We start from the raw sequence: 18,739 nt of genomic DNA on the forward strand, positions 1-18,739 counted from the left end.
ACCACTAGGCAATATTCTTTCTATTTTCCCTTAAGCACAGCCCATCTCTTCAGACTCAGAGTCACCAACTCCAGCAAGATTTCCCCTTTTTCACTCTCCACGTGGGGGTATATAGTCTTTTTCTTTGCCATATATATATTCTTCTGCTTTCTATACTGCATTTGCCACACTGTATTATAACTAATCATTCATGTATCTCTCTATACTTCTAGATTATCAGAGACCATGGCTCATTTATTTTTATAACCCAGTGTGTGCCACCTAATAAATGTAAGTTGAATGTCAATGTAAATAAATATTTCACATTACAGCAAAAAAATCAGAGGCTTGTAAGGCACTTCAGAATATGATATTTACATGTAATTCTCTGTTCCACTATCTTCTATAGTGCATACACCCAGAGCTTAAGTAAATATTTGTGAAGTGAATGAAAAGGTCCATGAGAGAATTTCAGTGGAAACTAAAATCTTTGTAGTAAATATTCAGACTGTTCTAAAATAAAGAAATAGAGTATCAAATTAAATCCAGATAGATGAGAGCCTGTGGGTTAGATATATCTTGCATACAAATTAAATGTTTGGAGGATTTATTAACTGGCCTATGCAAATGGGCTGCATTCAACAATTCTGAGTCAAATATAAACAGGTAAGCCTGCAGGAAATGGTGATTTGATAACTGTATTTTTGGGGAAAAAATCATCTTTAATTTTTTTCCTATCTTACTAAGTATAAATAGGCCACCAAATCAATGCTGGAAAAACTGATAACTTTTTGATTTGTTAACTGTTTTGGAAGTTTGTGTGTAGTCAAACAATTGAATATGTATATTAGCCTCCAAAAATTAAATAGAACTATTCCAATAAACAAAATCATATAACACTAAAGTTTTAAAGGAAAATTTCATACTGTAAGTCAGTCAGTATAAACACTACTTATGAAGGGCCTCCTACAGCCCTTGCACTTCCATTATGTCTTCTTCCATTTCTTTTTTGAATGACTAACACATGCACATAGTATACCATCAAAACTTACAAACACGAGGCATCTGGGTGGCTCAGTCAGTTAAGCGTCCCACTTCAGCTCAGGTCATGATCTCACAGCTTATGCGCTCAAGCCCCACGTGGGGCTCTATGCTGATAGCTCAGGGCCTAGAGCCTCCTTCAAATTCTGTGTCTCCCTGCCCCTACCCTGCTTGTGCTGTCTCTCATAAATGAATAAATGTCTAAAAATAAAAAGTAAACTTACAAACGTAACATCCAGGAAAAGTAAGACGCCTTCTTTCTTTGTTCTCCTGTTAGCTTTCTTATATATAAGCACTATTACCCTTTTTGTGTGAATTCTTCCAGATATAATCTAAGCCTATACCACCACAAATAGTGATATCATCAAGCTATACCACAAGACTGAATCCAGGATCTTATTCAACATTGAAAGTATTTCTAACTATTGCAACAAATGTTTGAGTAACGATTCTCATACATATGTCTTTCTGTATTACCTATTAAATTTTAAATTTTAGAGTGCTTGAAGAAAAAAATAGAATTTATTAATTCAAAACATAGGTACATTTTAAATGTTGGTAACTATTATTAAATTTATTATCAAGCTGACCTCTTGCAGAAGTTTTACAGTTTATTTTTAATTTTATATATATATGTATTTTTGAGAGACAGAGTATGAACTGGGGAGGAGCAGAGAGAGAAAGGAAAAGAAGATCTGAAGTAGACTGTGCTGACAGCAGCAAGCTGACACAAGGCTCGAACTCACAAACCATGAGGTCATGACCTGAGCTGAAGTTGGAAGCTCAACTGACTGAGCCACCCAGGTGCCCCAGAAGTTTCACAATTTACTATTGTAACAATGAAAGACAATGTTTCTTTTTCTATGCCTGTCATGGATGAATGGAAAAAGGCGGTCAATGCAGCTTTCTATGGTTCTATGTTGTAAGTAGAGCTTGGCATCTTCTCAAGTATTCAAAAGCCATAATTTATTTTTCTGTAAACATTTTTTCATCCTACACCTATTTTTTCCCATTGGTTTGTTTCCTAATACATAAAAAAAATCTTTATGTAGTAAAAATGACTGTTATCTGTATTTATGCTATTTGTTGGAAATATCTTTTCCTAGTTTGTACTCTTGCCTTTTAACACTGCTAATGGAGTTTCTTCTGTTTTTCTAGGCAAAATGTTGATATAGTTGAATGTATCAATTTTGGGGTATGGTTTTTACCACTTAAGCCATTCTAAGAAAAGTCTGCCTCACTCCAAAACAATAACGCTTCCGTGTTTGCATCAAGTATAACCACGTTTTCATTTATATCTTTTTTATATTTCACCCAGTATTCTCCATGGTATTTATCAAATGATCTATCTTTTCTTCCTTGATATATGCTCCATTTTTGAAATACAAAAAAATCCCCTATTTATATGGGTTTATATGTGAACTCTATTTTGTTCCAATAATTCATCTGACATTACTTCAGGTGGATAATGTCTATAGTATGATTTGGAGAGTTGATTCTCATATCTTTCTAGTCTTTTTTTTTTTAGAACTTTTCTATTATCTAATGGCTATTTTCCAATATGATCTACAGAATCTGTTTGTCTAATTCCAAAGGGAAAAATATCCTGTTGTTATTTTTACTGGATTTGCATTAAATGTATAGATTAATTTAGGGCAAATTTAAATCCTCACTGCATAGAGTCCACCTACTCAGGATCAGTATGCTTTTCCCTCCACTCAAGTTTCCTTTTAGGTATCACTAACATTTATAGTTTCTTCAAAAAATATACCTTCAGTAGTTTTTGGTTTATCCATAGTGATTTCATCTTTCAATATCTATTAGAAGTAGGATCTCTTCTGCCACTTTAAAATACAGCTGTTTGCATACAGCAAGTCTACTGATTTTTTAATATTAATTTTGTTATTTTCTGTATTCTCTCATTTGGTATAAGTTCCCAGCTGATTTTCTTATGTTTTTCAGGCATGCTGTATTTCTTGTCCTCTTCTTTCCAATTTTTAATGCCACATTGATACTTCTAAACAGAACCATCCTTGTTTATATCTTAACTTCCAGAAAAAGTTACAGTATTTTCCAACTAGGCTAAATATAGATTTGGGGGAATATACAGTTGCAAATACTAATTCTATCTTTTGACTTGCATATTCAAAGCGTTTTGATTTTCATTCCACCTGTATACAATGTAAATGTTTAAGATTATATATTTTTCTCTGAGCCCTCTTTTAGTTGCATCTCATACATTCTATATGTATTACTTTCCTTATCATTTTTTATATATACTGAATCTTTTACTTTGATTTCTTTGCTAAACCAACATTAAGGTAATATGCTCACCTGATCTTTCTCTTCATTCATCTCTATCGTATCCTTGCCAGTTATCCTTGATTTTTTTTTCCTCTCTCTCCCCCTCGCTCTTTCATTTATTTTACCAGGTTGTCAGGCATGATTTACAATTTTGATCTTAATTTCTAGTTTTGTTGCATTGGAATTATAGTTGTCTGTAATATTTTGTCATTTATTCTTTTAGTAAGTAATTTAATTGGCACTAGGATACTAGGTACTATCTCTTTCAGGGTATGGATGTTGATATATTTAAATTACATCTACTTCATCTACTTCAATTTGTCATTTATTTTTCTGTGAACTCACCTTTGGTATACTTGATCTTACTTGGCCTGAGATAAATAATTGATTGTTTCCTATGACCAATGTGTTTTTCCTAATTTTCCACTGAACTGCTGTACTTTTTATGAATTGTATTAATCAGAATTTTGTTTCCCCGGTGTATTCCTAGTGCTGCCGTAACAAAGGACCACAATGTGGTCATTTAGAACAAAATGACTGTATTGCCTTCCAGTTTGGGAGTTTGGAAGTCCAAAATCAAGGTGTCAACAGAGCCACTCTTTCTCTGAAGACTCTAGGAGAGGGTGCTTCCTTGATTCTTTCCAACTTCTCATGGTTGCTGGTAATTTTTGTTTGTGGTTTGGTTTGTGACAGTTAAACTCCAACCTCTGCCCTCCATCTTCAAATATCCATCTTCCCTCTGTATAGCTCTGTCCAAACTTCTCTCTTTTAAGAACCCGGTCATGGGATTAGAGCTCATCCTAATCCAGTAGGACCGCATCCTAAACTGATTACATTTAAAAGACCTTATTTCCCATGAGTAAGGTCACATTCACAGGTACAGGGATTAGGACTTTAACGTCTTCCATAGGAACACAGTTCAACCTACATCATCTTTATTATGCAATGCTTTTCAATGTTGTGATTTATATTTGTCTGTATTAAGAGCATAAATATTGTATTATATGTGTGGCCTCAGTATGCTGTTATAGTCCTTTTATTTTTAATCTTTCTGCTTTGGATTTATCACACACATACAGTACTGTTTTGCTTGTGCTTTGTAATACAGCCTGAGACTCTTTCCTTTCAATAAGTGTATCCCATTTATATTATAATATATTATTTATATTCATTCCAGCATCATATTTTATGATATGTTTCCTCTTTTATTGCTTTATTTTTTCTGTGTTCTGTATATTTCTTTGCTTTGTTGTGCGTGACTTGGGTAGCATACTATGTTTTGGAAATTTTCTTTTCTCTTTTGGGTCATTTTAATGTTTTATTTTATTTCTAAAACATTATTTTGTACACTTGATCTCCTATTTTGTAGACACTAGAAACAATGATGGATTGATATATCCAATTCCTTTTTTCCAACACCAGTTTAGTAGGTATTGCTATAATCATTAGTTCTTCTAATGCTTACTCTATGCCTTAAACTATACTCAAATAGCAAGTGTTACCAGCTATAAACCCATTAGAGAAATGGACAATTTGGGTCTGTAACAAAGTGCTGTGTTTTAAAGCACATGTCAGTAATTGTATATGAGAGTATACACTGTTATACACAAATTAAATGATCAAAGCACAACTTTTCAACATTCAAAACAGAATAAACTTCCCAGCAAAAGCAGTACCTTGATGACATTTTTAACCTTAGTATTCCTCTTCCTTTTCACTCTTTCTTTCAACAGAATCCACATCAACCTCTTCAGAATCCTTTGTCAATGGCAGCCATGTCTTCAGGAGCCTCAAAAAACTCCTTCCTCCATGCTCTCAACCACATACCAATGAACAAAGGCACATTTAGCATACATCAGGCCAAATCTGTGGTCTGGGTGAGCCCAGGCTTCAGCAATGGCTATGGCTTTGCCCAGCATGCACACAGCTCACTCTCCAGACCTTTGGTCAGGTCTCTAAGTACCACAGTGGGAGGCTGTTATTTAATGCTGACTTTGAAGCCAGTGGAGCACAAGCCTACAAACTGGATGGTATGCATGGTCTTGATGGTGACAGTGGCAGCACTGACATCTCTGGGAACCACACTGCCATGGTACAACAGGCAGCAAGCCATGTATTTACCATAGCAAGAGTCAAATTTTGCCATCTGGTTGGCTGAGTCAAAGCATGTACTGGTAGGCTTTTCATGGTACAGAAAACTGTTCATGGTAGGCTTTCTCAGCAGAGATGACAGGAGCATATGTGGCCAGAGGGAATGGATACAGTGATAGGGTACCAGGGTGGTCTGGAATCCTGTCTGATAAGCATTCAGGGCTCCATCAAATCTGAGGGAAGCAGTGACGGAGAACACAATTTGACCTATCAACCTAATTCGGTTAGTATAGGTTAGGCATTCAATACTGAGGTTTCTATCAAGATGTCCTAGATGACCTTGTTGTCTACCATGAAGCCACAGAGTGCTTCAGGGTGGTGTGGGTAGTGAGGACAGAGTAATAGGGCTCAACAACAGCTGTGGAAATCTGGGGGTGGGGGAGCGCTGGGTAAATGGAGAACTCCAGCTTGGACTTCTTCTCAACAAAGAAAGATTCCATCAGCAAGGAGGTGAACCTTGAACCAGCGCCCCCTCTAAAGCTGTGGAAAACCAAGAAGCCCTAAAGACCTGTGCACTGGTCAGCTAGTTTCCAAATTCAGTCCCAGACAAAGTCAATGATCTCCTTGCCAATGGTGTAGCACTCTTGGACATAGTTGCCGGCAGCATCTTCGTCACCTGTGATGAGCTGCTCAGGGTGGAAAAGCTGGCAGTAAGTGGCAGTGCAAACTTCATCAATAGCTGTGGGTTCCAGGTCTACAAACACTGCACTGAGCACATGATTGCTAGCACCTGTCTCACTGAATAAGGTGTTGAAGGAGTCATCTCCCCCAATGGTCTTGTCAATTGGCAACTGACCCTTGGGCTGGATGCCATCTGTGTTCCAGGCAACAGAGCTCCCAAGAGGCATTGCCAATCTGGTTGCTGCTTTGGAGCTGCCAAGCAGATGGTGGAGAGAAAGAGGAGAGGTGGTTGCTTCTTACAGCAAGACTCAGGTGGTCAATAGAAGAGAATCTGCTAAATGATACTTTTAAACTTCTGATTATAAAAGATGAAAAAATCAATATTCTTACATAACTGTCTAATTTCCGTCCGAACTTTTACCAGTCACGTTGTTTCTTTGTTGTCATTCTATTCACATTATATACTGAAACTGATTCAAAGGGTTATTCTTTACTTAGTTTTAAAGTTAATTGCATTTTTATGCTCACTTCTGGTTTTTTGTTTTCTTTTGTTTATTTTTGCTACATATCTCTATTCTGTTGATGTTCAGCTGAGGTTTAATCCTTTAACAGTCTTTTCAGGGTAGATTTATAGGAAATAAATTCTCATAGTACCTGCAAGTATCTACTCTTGCCTTTCTATTGAAACAATTTGTCTAGATACAACGTTTTGCTCAACTTTATTTCCTGGATGATTGTGCATTTATCCAAACACTGTTTTTTAATGATGTATATTGTTGGGAACTTTAAGGATAGCCTGATATTTTCCCCTTATAAATTATCTGACTTTTGCCAGAATGCTCAAAGAATTATATACTTATCTTTAAAAGTCATAACTTTACTAGGTTGTATTTCAATTTTAAACATACCTTAAACTCGTTTTTCTTTAGTCATCATGTGTTTTCCAATCTTTACTTCTAGATTGTATTCTTAAATGGTATTTTAGAATATGTTTTCAGTTTCCACCTTGATAGGAGGTTTTTATTCAACGATACAAAATGTATACTGACACTCCTTTATCTGTTTTTGGTATCCTTTTTTTTTTCCTTATTAAATCCATTATCAGTTTCTACTCTATGTGTTTACTTTCTTTAGCGTGTCTTGTCTTCTATATTTGTATTGTGTTTTAAAAAGTCCCTGAAGTCTCATTAGTTTGATTTTGTTTTGCTTTCAGATAGTGTCTTAATTTCTGAGATAGTTTTATTTTTCACTTATTTCCTGAGCTCTGCCAACTCAGTTTTCATCTGTTTCTGTTGGGCATAATTATAATTTCTTCCTAGAAATCATCTATGCATCAACTTACTTTTAATCTAGGATTGTTTCTTAAAATTTTTCTGGGTTCATAGCAATAACTTTGGTTGCAATATTTTGCAACTCATGGGATTTTGCCATCCCAATGGCAACATTTTTCTGAAGTATGTTCTCTTTTTGCCTTTTGCTTTTCTAGATCCATTCCTCCTTTTCTCTAACCTCCCCCACAACCTACGGCTGCTCCTTAAATATCTTTATACAGCTATTCCTTTTACAATATTGCTTACTTTTAATTAGATGAGTCTTAGTAGCAACCTGTGCATTTCAATCATTTGTTACAAAGTATTGCTATTTGGACCCCTCTGTATCTTTTTAACTTTTGCTGCATTCTGCTCCAAGAGTGATCCTCTCCTGGCACCCCATCAGATCCTTTCTTCCCATGGCACTCCTTCCTAACCATTTATGATTTTTGTGATTTGAAGTGTTCAGGTATCTATTAGTTTGTTTTTTGTTAGTGCCTTTTGTTTTCAGAGTTGTTCCAGATAAAAAAGAACAGAGGTATCCTCATTCTGCCACCCTATACATTATCTTATTGATGTTCTATGTCAAATGCCCAACACATATTACTGAGTACCTTCGCTGCTGATAGCAGAGCAGTAGGGAAAAAACAAAACCAACAAATGAACACAACTGACACATATCCCTTATCCCTGCCCCAATGAACTAAGAATAACTAATTAATACAAATAAATCAATCATTTAATTACATAGTGCCCTCTGCCCTGCATGTATTTCATTTGGCTTGCATAAAATATAATTTCAGTGGAGAAAGATTTGCAAACACACCCATACAATGACTATTCTATCAAAAATACATTAATAACTTTCAAATTAATGTCCTTGAGTCTAATTTCACCCCCCCAATCCATCGTTGAAATAACAGCCAGAAATATATTATCATACCGTTTGTTTATCTGTGTAAAATACATTTAAAATAATTATCAAGGGGCGCCTGGGTGGCGCAGTCGGTTAAGCGTCCGACTTGAGCCAGGTCACGATCTCGCGGTCCGTGAGTTCGAGTCAGGCTCTGGGCTGATGGCTCAGAGCCTGGAGCCTGTTTCCGATTCTGTGTCTCCCTCTCTCTCCGCCCCTCCCCCGTTCATGCTCTGTCTCTCTCTGTCCCAAAAATAAATAAACGTTGAAAAAAAAATAAAATAAAATAATTATCAAAACTGTGTTATTTCTTCCTGAGGAAGAATAATAAAACAGAAGTGGAGGAGTAAATAAATAATGTTTTTTTTTAAAAAGAAATATATTCAAGCATCTTATAAATGGTTGTGATATGTATCTTCTAGTTTTTTTTTCATACCACGTATTAATGGACTTTATTGACGTGTCACCTGTAAAAGCTCCAGGATACAAAACCCTAGTTTAGATTTCCCTATGATGACTTCACAAATGTTTGTTTGCCTATTATTTTAATTTTACTGCCAGTTAAAGGGCTGGCTGGAATTCAGATTGTGAGTTGAACTACCTGGCCTCATCTAGAAATTTCCTTGTAGTTCCATGAACTCAGTTTTGCCATTGGCTGTCATGGGGATCAAGCCTGAACCAACCACCTGGGATGCAAGTAAATGTCTCTGGTAATTCAACCTTAGTAATGTCCCTCTGCTTTTTTCCTTTTAAAGAACACTGGAGGTGACTTTTGTTTGTTTGCTTTTATTTTTGAAACTAGTACAGCACTAGTGATTCTTAAAATTCAATTCCTTTTCTAATAAAATTAAAAAGAAGAAAAAAGCATGGAAGTTATTTTTGACAGAGAATGAAGCTATTTGGAAGTATGCCCTGGAGAGAAGATGATAGAAAATTTCCCCCACACTAAACCTGAAATTTTTACATAAATTAACTTCAGGCAATTTAATTTTTTTTTCTGTTGACTTGCATTATCATCATGCTAGGCTAACAGGAGGCTAATAATAATGGTGGTGGGGTTTATTTTTTTTATTTCATTTAAAATTTTTATGTTATTTCATGTTTTTAAATAAGATTTTATTATTTTCAGTGCTAACAGTGTCTAATTATCATATTACATGCCATACAAACATTGTTTCATCCACTCTCACAATGAAAATAACCTCATTTTAGAGATTATAAAAAGTCACAGCTTACAGGAAACAAATGACTTATTCAAAGTTGTATAGTTACAGTTAGTAATGGCAGAACCAAAGTTCAAATCCAGGTTTGTCAAATACCCAACCCCACACTCCCAACCTTTACCTTATACCACCTCTGTTCTAGTCCCAGACATTGTCACTCTGGAAACTGGGAAAGCATATGAATGCTTGGGCCCCATTTCTAGCATTTCTGACTTGGCAGGATGGGGAGGGAGCCCATTTGTCTGTGACCTCCAGGTAATTCTCTTCTGTATCACTGCTTTAGGAAATAGCTTTATTGAACTAAACACTATAATTTAAAAAGTTTCATATTGTTTCTACACATGAGTTCATTTTTCAACTAAGTTTAAAATAGTCTTTAAAATTGAAAACAAGACAAATTTTAAAAATCTCAAAAAAAAAATTCCCTTTAACCTCACCACTTAAAGACAGCTATTTTTCATATTTTGATATGTTTTCTTCTTTTTAGGTATAAGTATATATTTTTTATTGTTTCTTTTATGCCATCTACAATAATGTTCTAGATAAGACATTTTTGATTTCTGTATTTAATGTTGTAGTATAAGTAGTTGTATGATAGCTATGGTCCTTATAAAGCTTGCATCAGTCAGGGTTTTCTAGTTGTTAAGAAAACATGAATCCAATTGGAATTGGTTTTTATAAAAGTGAGAATATATTGGTTAACGTACTATACCACAGAAAGAACAGAGTGAAACTGATTCAGTGACAAAACACCATCAGATTTGCTGTCTTTGTTTTTTGTTATTTTCTCTTCCCCCTGAATTTTGCTCACACTGCTTCTTGCTATGTTTTGAATTTGCCTCTCAGACTTCCTATTCCCATGATTTCCATGTCGTCAGAACTACAGGCTCCCATCTTAAGAGCTCAATGCTCAAAACAGAAATTTCCTGTGCTTATTTTGATATGGAAACCTATTTTGGCCTTTGTCTTGGGTCAGTGTCCATCTCTTAGGCCAGCTGGCATAATCAGTAAAAGTAAAGTTTTATGATTCACGTAACTTGGTCCCGTGCCTACTTTTGAAGCTGGGAGATAACGTTCTACAACATAACCACAAAATGGAGGTCAACTTACTGTTTAACTTTTTCCACATGGAAAAAATATATGTGTTGCCAGAAATAAAATTGATAAACCAAAGTTTAAGGATTTGATATAGTTTTCTTAATTGCTTACGACAAATGTTTTACTAATTTACATTGCTACAATCACTGCTTAAAAGCACCATGTTTACCATATACATGGTAATTACATTAACAGCTTACTGTAAATCATCTGGGTATATGTACTACAAAAATAATTTCTAGTCATTAGGGCAGACAAAATATTTAAAAGACTACGTAGTTTAGTTATTAGATGATTCCCATGTGTATTTTATTTATGGATTTTTACATACATGATTATTTTTCCTGAAATTTAAAAACTAAAGGTATATGAATTATTCATGAGTGACATTATTTCATCTAGCTTAAGCAAAGTTCAATTGTGTAGTAGAAAATTGTTTCTCAAATTTTAAGTATTTTGTGTTATTTATCTTGTAGTATGTTTTATGTTACAGTATGACTTTGTGTCATATGTGACAATGTATATAACACAAAGATGACTACACAAAAAAGAGATGAGTCTGCTAGAAAAAAAAAGATATAAGAATATAAAGGCACTTGGTAAAATTCAGATAAATTAAAAATATCAACAGATGCTCACACTGTCAAAAACAAACAACAAAAATGTAATTTTTCTGTTCTGCCATAAATTTGTTAGGAGTCTGTGTTACCTAACTTACATATAGTGCTCATAGGAAATTATGTAATATACATATCTAACACGTAGATCAATATCTGTATATTAATAACCAGTCAAAGTAACTAGGGCTATGGGAAATTTGGGGGATATAGGAAAATTCAAGATAGACCTAGTGCAGTAAACAAAAGCAAATTAAAATATATGTGGAAATCGTGGTAGAGGAACAAAAGAACTGACTTCAAAAAAGCTTTCATTCTCCAAATGTTAGCAATGAAAAACATTAAGTATTTAATTATTATAATCAACTGAAAATCAATCAAAGCTGTATAAAGCTTCTATGATAATGCACAAGAGAAAATAGTTTCAAATGTAACACACACAAGTTTCCAAGAATTTTCACACACACTTAAATTGCAACTAAATTACATGAGTTCTACACCCAGGTTGTTTTGGTCAAAATTTAAGTTGGCAGTTAAAGATGGCTTAGTTTCAAAATCATAGAATTCAAAATATAAATAAAGAAGTTATAAATGATGAAATAAAAGTGTACTGAAATACCACAGCAGTTGGTATTTAAAAAAAATTTTAATGTTTATTTTTCAGAGAGAAAGAGAGAGAGAGAGCGCGAGAGAACATGAACGGGGGAGGGGCAGAGAGAGAAGGAAAAAAAAAATCTGAAGGAGGCTCCAGGCTCTGAGCTGTCAGCACAGAGCCCAACACAGGCCTCGAACTCACAAACAGTGAGATCATGACCTGATTCAGAATCTGATGATTAATCAACTGAGCCACTCAGGTACCCCAATAGCATTTGATATTTTAAATAAAAAACTCATAGATGTCATTCACAAATAAGTAATCTTAACATGAAGATTAAAAACTGCTGAACAACCATCAATAGAAAAATACACAACAAAACACTAAAATCAACTGGGAAATAAGTTATTTATACAAATGTGTGTACACACACACATTGCTTCAGGATATTTCTTCAGCACTACTAATTCCTACAAACTTTTTAAAACAGACAGTTATTTAAAGATGGATAAGGGTCATACTGGATTACATCATCCACTGAAAATAGTCAAAGTGCCCAAATCCAGTGGGTGCACTGAACCTGACTACGAGAGGGTTGGGGGATGAGGAGCTCACACCAAAAGAACTGAAATAATAAATTATATATTAATACTCATCAAAATATTAAAATTATATTTGTAAGATTTAGTGAAAACTAAAAAGACTAAAAATCATAATGTTATGTCTAAAGGTTGTGTACACTTATAATTTCATGATTCAAGAAACATCTCTCAGCTTATAAAATCTTCTAATCTGGATAAAATTTAAGTATAGCATCTTATTTGCCAATATATAACTTCTAAAAAATGTAATATCACTAAAATTAAAAATGAAACAATCCAGAAATCAGGAAATAGATTTTACAACTTATAAATAAAACTGAAACTTAGAAATTCCTGCCTATAAGGGGCACCTAGATGTCTCAATATCTTGAGCATCTGACTCTTGGACTGTTGATTTCAGCTCAAGTCATGATCTCATGGTCTTGAGATGGAGCCCCTGGTCGGGCCCCATGGGGCCCAACATGGAGATTTGCTTCTTAAGATTCTCTCTCTGCCCTTTCCCTCTGACCCTCCCTTGCTTGTGCATGCTCTCTTTCTGTCTCTCTCTCTCAAAAAACAAAAACAATGACAAAAAAATATTGTGGCCTACAAATTGTAATTGGTAGAAAACTTTAAATTCTAGTGACTTTTACATTGTAACACTGTGGTCCTCTCTGGATTGTTACCACCAAACTCAAAGCATACAATGAATCAGCACCAGGTACCCATATTTATTTTGCCTTCAGTAGGTCAAGGAAAATATTAATTTTTAATACCTTGACTCTCTCTTTTCAATAATGAGGGGGAAAAAAAAGATTTTTCCTGAAGACCATCGGAAAGACTTCCCTTTAAAAAACTAATTTATTAGCCTTGTCAAAAGTAGTTTCAGCTGGAGGGCGCTGAAAAATAAAAGGGGAGAGATGAGCATACATAGCAGGTATAGAAAACATTTTCAAACATTTTTATTACAAATCAAAACAAAGAAAAGGGGTAACAGTTGAAAGAAGTTTCAGGGTTTAAGATGGGATTTATTTTTAAATATGAGAGGTAGTTTTGTATGATTCTATGTTGATGGGAGTGAAAAAGGAATAAAGAATGAGAGTCTAAAGCTTTCTGTGAATAAGCACAATGGACTGGAGCAATGTATTAATGTTGGCTGTACTTGGGGACAAAGCAAAATCCATTCATTATAACAGGAGGGGAGACAGGTTCAGGAGCAGATCTGGGAAAGGGATGGTGAGGAAGAAGTGGAGGAAGGGACAAAGAAGATGGAATAAAATGACTATTTCTCTATAAAAATGAGTCAGAGAAGGAGAAAGTAGATACAAAATTGTCCTCTAGAGAGCAGGAGACCATCAGAAAAATGTTAGCTAAAGACCCAGTTGAGATCTGTGGGTAGAAATGTAAATGGCATCAATCAGCCAAGTCATTTGCTCCCTCAGATGTTTAGCAGCACAAGCAGAAATCTAGAAGCAGTGAGGGTTGAAATCTTGCTGAGTGAATACAACAGAGAAAGAGGGGTACAAGGGAACTGTGGGTGTGTACAAACAAATGTTTATCTGAAAGACTATGAAATCTGTACTGGAAAGGAAAGGGGCAAGAAAAGTATGAGAAGCAACTGATAAAACCTCTGATGAAACATTTTGCTGGTGGAGCAGGTACCGTAGACAGATTACTGCCCTTAACCAACAAAAACAACAACAACAAAACAACAACAGAAAAACAAAAAAACAAAAAAGAACCAGCAATGGCTTTGAGAGGGTGACACATGGTCCAGCCATCAGTTGGAGGCAAGTTGGATATTCATCCCACTTCTAGATCCTGTGCTGTGAAACATCAAGGGGGACAAACAGGCTGCACTGTAGAGGACTACGGAGAAAGGAGAGAGACCCAGGGACAGCAGATTTCAGTTGGAGTAAATGTAACTGGCAAAACAGGCAAGTTTGTCAATGACAGATTGTGAGTGCCAATGGGCACAGGGGAAGGACCATGCAGCTATAGAGGTGTGGAAGATTGGATCTGAAAAACAGTATTAACAGCTTACAACTTAGGAATTTACTCAAGGAAGTTGCATCAGGAATGGTGCATACTTCTCTTACACACATAAATTCCCCTTTATGCAACAAATGCAATGAGGAATAAACCTTTCCAGGCTTCTGGGAGAATTCTGGGTTTCACAAACACTGTCACTTTACAGTTTAAATAATGGTACCAAGGAACAGAGAAGAACCTGCCTAGTGGAGCCGCCTTAAATGGACTAATGTTGAATGTCATGACCACTTATCTATGAATCCACAGAATGATTTTTAAAAAGTCCCAAATTCCCTCCCAGACACAAATGACTATTATGGTGAGCAAAATATGATTCTACTTAGGCAAAGAGAGATTCAGACCAGAGAGAGAGAGAGAGAGAGAGACAGAGAGAGAGACAGAGAGAGAGACAGAGAGAGAGACAGAGTTGGGGGCAGGGGGAGAAAGGATATGTATGTGTGGTAAAGGAATCTCACAGAGGATGAAACAAGCATTACTTTGAGTAAACAACAAAGGTATAATGTAACAACCTTTTGGTATTCTCTTAGCCTTTGTTTCCTGCATTTTAAAGTTTTTGTTTAAATTCTAGTTAGTTAACATACAATGTAACACTGGTTTCAGGAGTAGAATTTAGTGATTCTTAACTTAAATATAACCAGGTGCACCTCCCAACAAGTGCCCTCCTAATATACCATCGCCCATTTAGCCCGTCTCAAACCCAACTCCCCTGCATCAACTGCAGTTTGTTCTCTAGTTAAGAGTCTCTCATGGTTTCCCTCCCTCTCTTTTTACCCCTTCCTCTATGTTCATCTGTTTTGTTTCTTAAATTCCATGTATAAGTGAAATCATATGGTATTTGTCTTTCTCTGGCTGACTTATTTCACTTAGCATAATATATTTTAGCTTCATCCACATCATTGTAAAAGGCAAGATTTCATTCTTTTTGATGGCTGAGCAATATTACATTGTGTGTGTGTATACATTTACATAAGTATATGGATATATACTTTATCCATTCTTTATCCATTCATCAGTCGATGGATATTTGGGCTCTTTCCATAGTTTGGCTATTGTTGATAATTCTGCTATAAACATCTACATTTTGAATCTGTATTTTTGTATCCTTTGGGTAAATACTGAGTAATACAATTGCTGAGTCATAGGATAGTTCTATTTTTAGTTTTTCTGAGGAATCTCCATACTGTTTTCCAGAATGGCTACACCAGTTTGCATTCCCACCAAAAGTGCAAGGTTTCCCTTTCTCCACATCCTCGCTAACATCTGTTGTTTCTTGTAGTCTCAATTTTAGCCATTCAGACAGATGTGAGGTGGTATCTTATTGTGGTTTTGATCTGTATTTCTCTGATGATGAGCGATGATGAGCATCTTTTCAAGTGTCTGTTAGCCATCTGGATGTCTTCTTTGGAAAAATGTCTATCCACAACTTCTGCCCATTTCTGCAATGGATTATTTATTATTTTTTTGGAGGGGGTGTTGAATTTTGTAAGTTCTGTATAGATTTTGGATACTAACCCTTTATCAGATATGCCATTTGCAAATATCTTCTCCCATTCCATCTGTTGCCTTTCGGTTTTGTTGATTGTTTCCTTAGTGATGCAGAAGCTTTTTATCTTGATGAAGTCCCAATAGTTCATTTTTGCTTTTGTTTCCCTTGCCTAAAGAGATGTGCTAGTAAGATGTGCTACAGCCAAGGTCAACAAGGTTACTGCCTGTGCTCTCCTCTAGAATTTTAATGGACTCCTGTCTCACATTTAGGTATGTCATCCATTTTGAATTTACTTTTGTGTATGGTCCAAGAAAGTGGTCAAGTTTGGGGCAACTGGGTGGCTCAGTAGGTTAAGCATCTGACTTTGGCTCAGGTCATGATCTCACAGTTCCATGAGTTCGAGCCCTGCGTTAGGCTCTGTGTTGACAGCTCAGAGCTTAGAGTCTGCTTCAGATTCTGCGTGCTTCCCTTTCTCTCTGTGCCTCCCCTGCTCACACTCTGTGTGTGTCTCTCTCTCAAAAATAAACATTTTAAAAAAAGTGGTTGTTTTTCTTTGCATGTCAATGTCCAGTTTTCCCAACACCATTTTTTGAAGAGACTGTCTTTTTTTCCATTGGATATTCTTTCCTGCTTTGTTGAAGATTAGTTGACCATATAGTTGTGGGTCCATTTCTGGGTTTTCTATTCTGTTTCACTGATCTAAGTGTCTGTTTTTGTGCCAGTAGCATATTGTCTTGATGCCTACAGCTTTGTAATATAGCTTTAAGTCTGGAACCATGGTGTCTCCAGCTTTATCTTTCTTTTTCAAGATTGCTTTGGCTATTTGGGGTCTTTTGTCATTCCAAACAAATTTTAGGATCGTTTGTTCTGGCTCTATGAAAAATTCTTTGACAGGGATTGCAATAAAAGTGTAAACTGCTTTGGGTAGTACAAATTTTTAACAATATTTGGTCTTCCAATCCATGAGCATGAAATGTTTTCCATTTCTTTGTGTCATCTTCAATTTCTCTCATCAGTGTTCCATGGTTTTCAGAGTATAGATCCTTTACCTCTTTGGTTAGGTTTATTCCTAGCATCTTATGGTTTTTGGTGTAATTGTAAACGGGATCTATTCCTTGATTTCTCTTTCTGCTGCTTCATTACGGGCGTATAGAAATACAACAGATTTCTGTATGTTGATTTTGTATCCTGCAAGCCTGCTGAATTCATGTATCAGTTGTAGCAATTTTTTGGTGTAGTCTTTCAGGTTTTCTACATAGATATCATGTCATCTATGAATAGTTAAAATTTGACCTTTTCCTTGTTGGTCTGGATGCCTTTTATTTCTCTTTGTAGTCTGACTGCTGAGGCTAAGACTTCTGGTACTGTATTAAGTAACAATGGTGGGATTGGACATCCTGGTCTGGTTCCTGACCTTAGAGGAAAAGCTCTCAGTTTTTCCCCATTCAGGATGATATTAGCTGTGGGTCTTTCACATATAGCCTTATGATGTTGAAGTATGTTCCATCTAGCCCTACTTTGTTGACGGTTTTTATCAAGAATGTATGCTGTAATTTGCCAAATGCTTTTTCTGCGTCTATTGACAGGATCATATGGTTCTTATCCTTTCTTTTATTAAAGTGGTATATCACATTGATTGCGAATATCCCCTATAGCCCAGGAATAAAACCCACTTGATAGTGGTGAATAATTCCTTTAAGGCACTGTTGGATTCAATTTGCCAGTATCTTGTTGAGAATTTTTGCACCCATGTTCATCAGGGATATTGGCCTGCATTTTTTTTCAGTGGGGTCTTTTTCTGGTTTTGGAATCGAGGCGATGCTGGCCTCATAGAAGGAGTTTGAACATTTTCCTTTCATTTCTATTTTTGGAACAGTTTGAGAATAGGTATTAACTCTTCTTTAAATGTTTGGTAAAATTCCCCTGGGAAGCCATGTGGCCCTGGACTTTTGTTTGTTGGGAGATTTTTGATTATTGATTCAGGTTTTTTTCTGGTTATGGGTCTGTTAAAATTTTCAATTTCTTCCTGTTTCAGTTTTGGTAGTTTACATGTTTCTAGGAATTAATCTATTTCTTCCAGATAGCCCAGTTTGTTGGCATATAATTTTTCATAATATTCTCTTATAATTGTTAGTATTTCTGTGGTGTTGGTTGTGATCTCTCTTCTTTCATTCATGATTTTATTTATTTGGGTTCTTTCTCTTTTCTTTTTGATAAGTCTGGCTAGAAGTTTATCGATTTTGTTAATTCTTCCTCCTATCCATTGATCTGTTATACTGTTTTGTTTTTTCCATACCATTTATTTCTGCTCTAATATTTATTAATTCCCTTCTTCTGTTGGCTTTAGGCTTTATTTTCTGTTCCTTTTCTAGCTCCTCTAAGCGTAAGCTTAGGTTGTGTAGTTGAGACTTTTCTTGCTTCTTGATGTAGGCCTGTATTGATATATGTTCCCTGTTAGGACTGCTTTTTCTGCATCCCAAATGGCTTGGACTGTTGTGTTTTCATTTTCATTTGCTTCCATATATTTTTTTAATTTCTTCTTTAATTTCCTGGTTAACCCATTCATTCTTCAGATTATGATGAGACCGATGTGCTGCCTACTACACTAAGGAAGCAGGTAACCCATTCATTCTTTAGTAGAACGTTCTTCAACCTCCATGTATTTGTGGTCTTTCCAAATTTCTTCTTGTGGTTGACTTCAAGTTTCATAGCATCGTGCTATGAAAATATGCATGGTATGATCTCAATCCTTTTGTACTTGTCAAGGC

The 18,739-nt window shown here is 35.6% G+C and overlaps 1 long non-coding RNA gene and 1 pseudogene across 1 annotated transcript in view; both read right to left on the bottom strand.

Moving 5' to 3' along the window:
- LOC128314868 (uncharacterized) overlaps positions 1 to 18,739 on the bottom strand; it is a 61,592-nt gene that overhangs the window by 514 nt on the left and 42,339 nt on the right. The gene's annotated exons all lie outside the window — the stretch shown is intronic.
- On the bottom strand, positions 5,020 to 6,723 carry LOC113594663 (tubulin alpha-1A chain-like; annotated as a pseudogene).

The sequence above is a fragment of the Acinonyx jubatus genome, chromosome A2, assembly GCF_027475565.1.
Source record: "Acinonyx jubatus isolate Ajub_Pintada_27869175 chromosome A2, VMU_Ajub_asm_v1.0, whole genome shotgun sequence".
NCBI lineage: Eukaryota > Metazoa > Chordata > Mammalia > Carnivora > Felidae > Acinonyx > Acinonyx jubatus.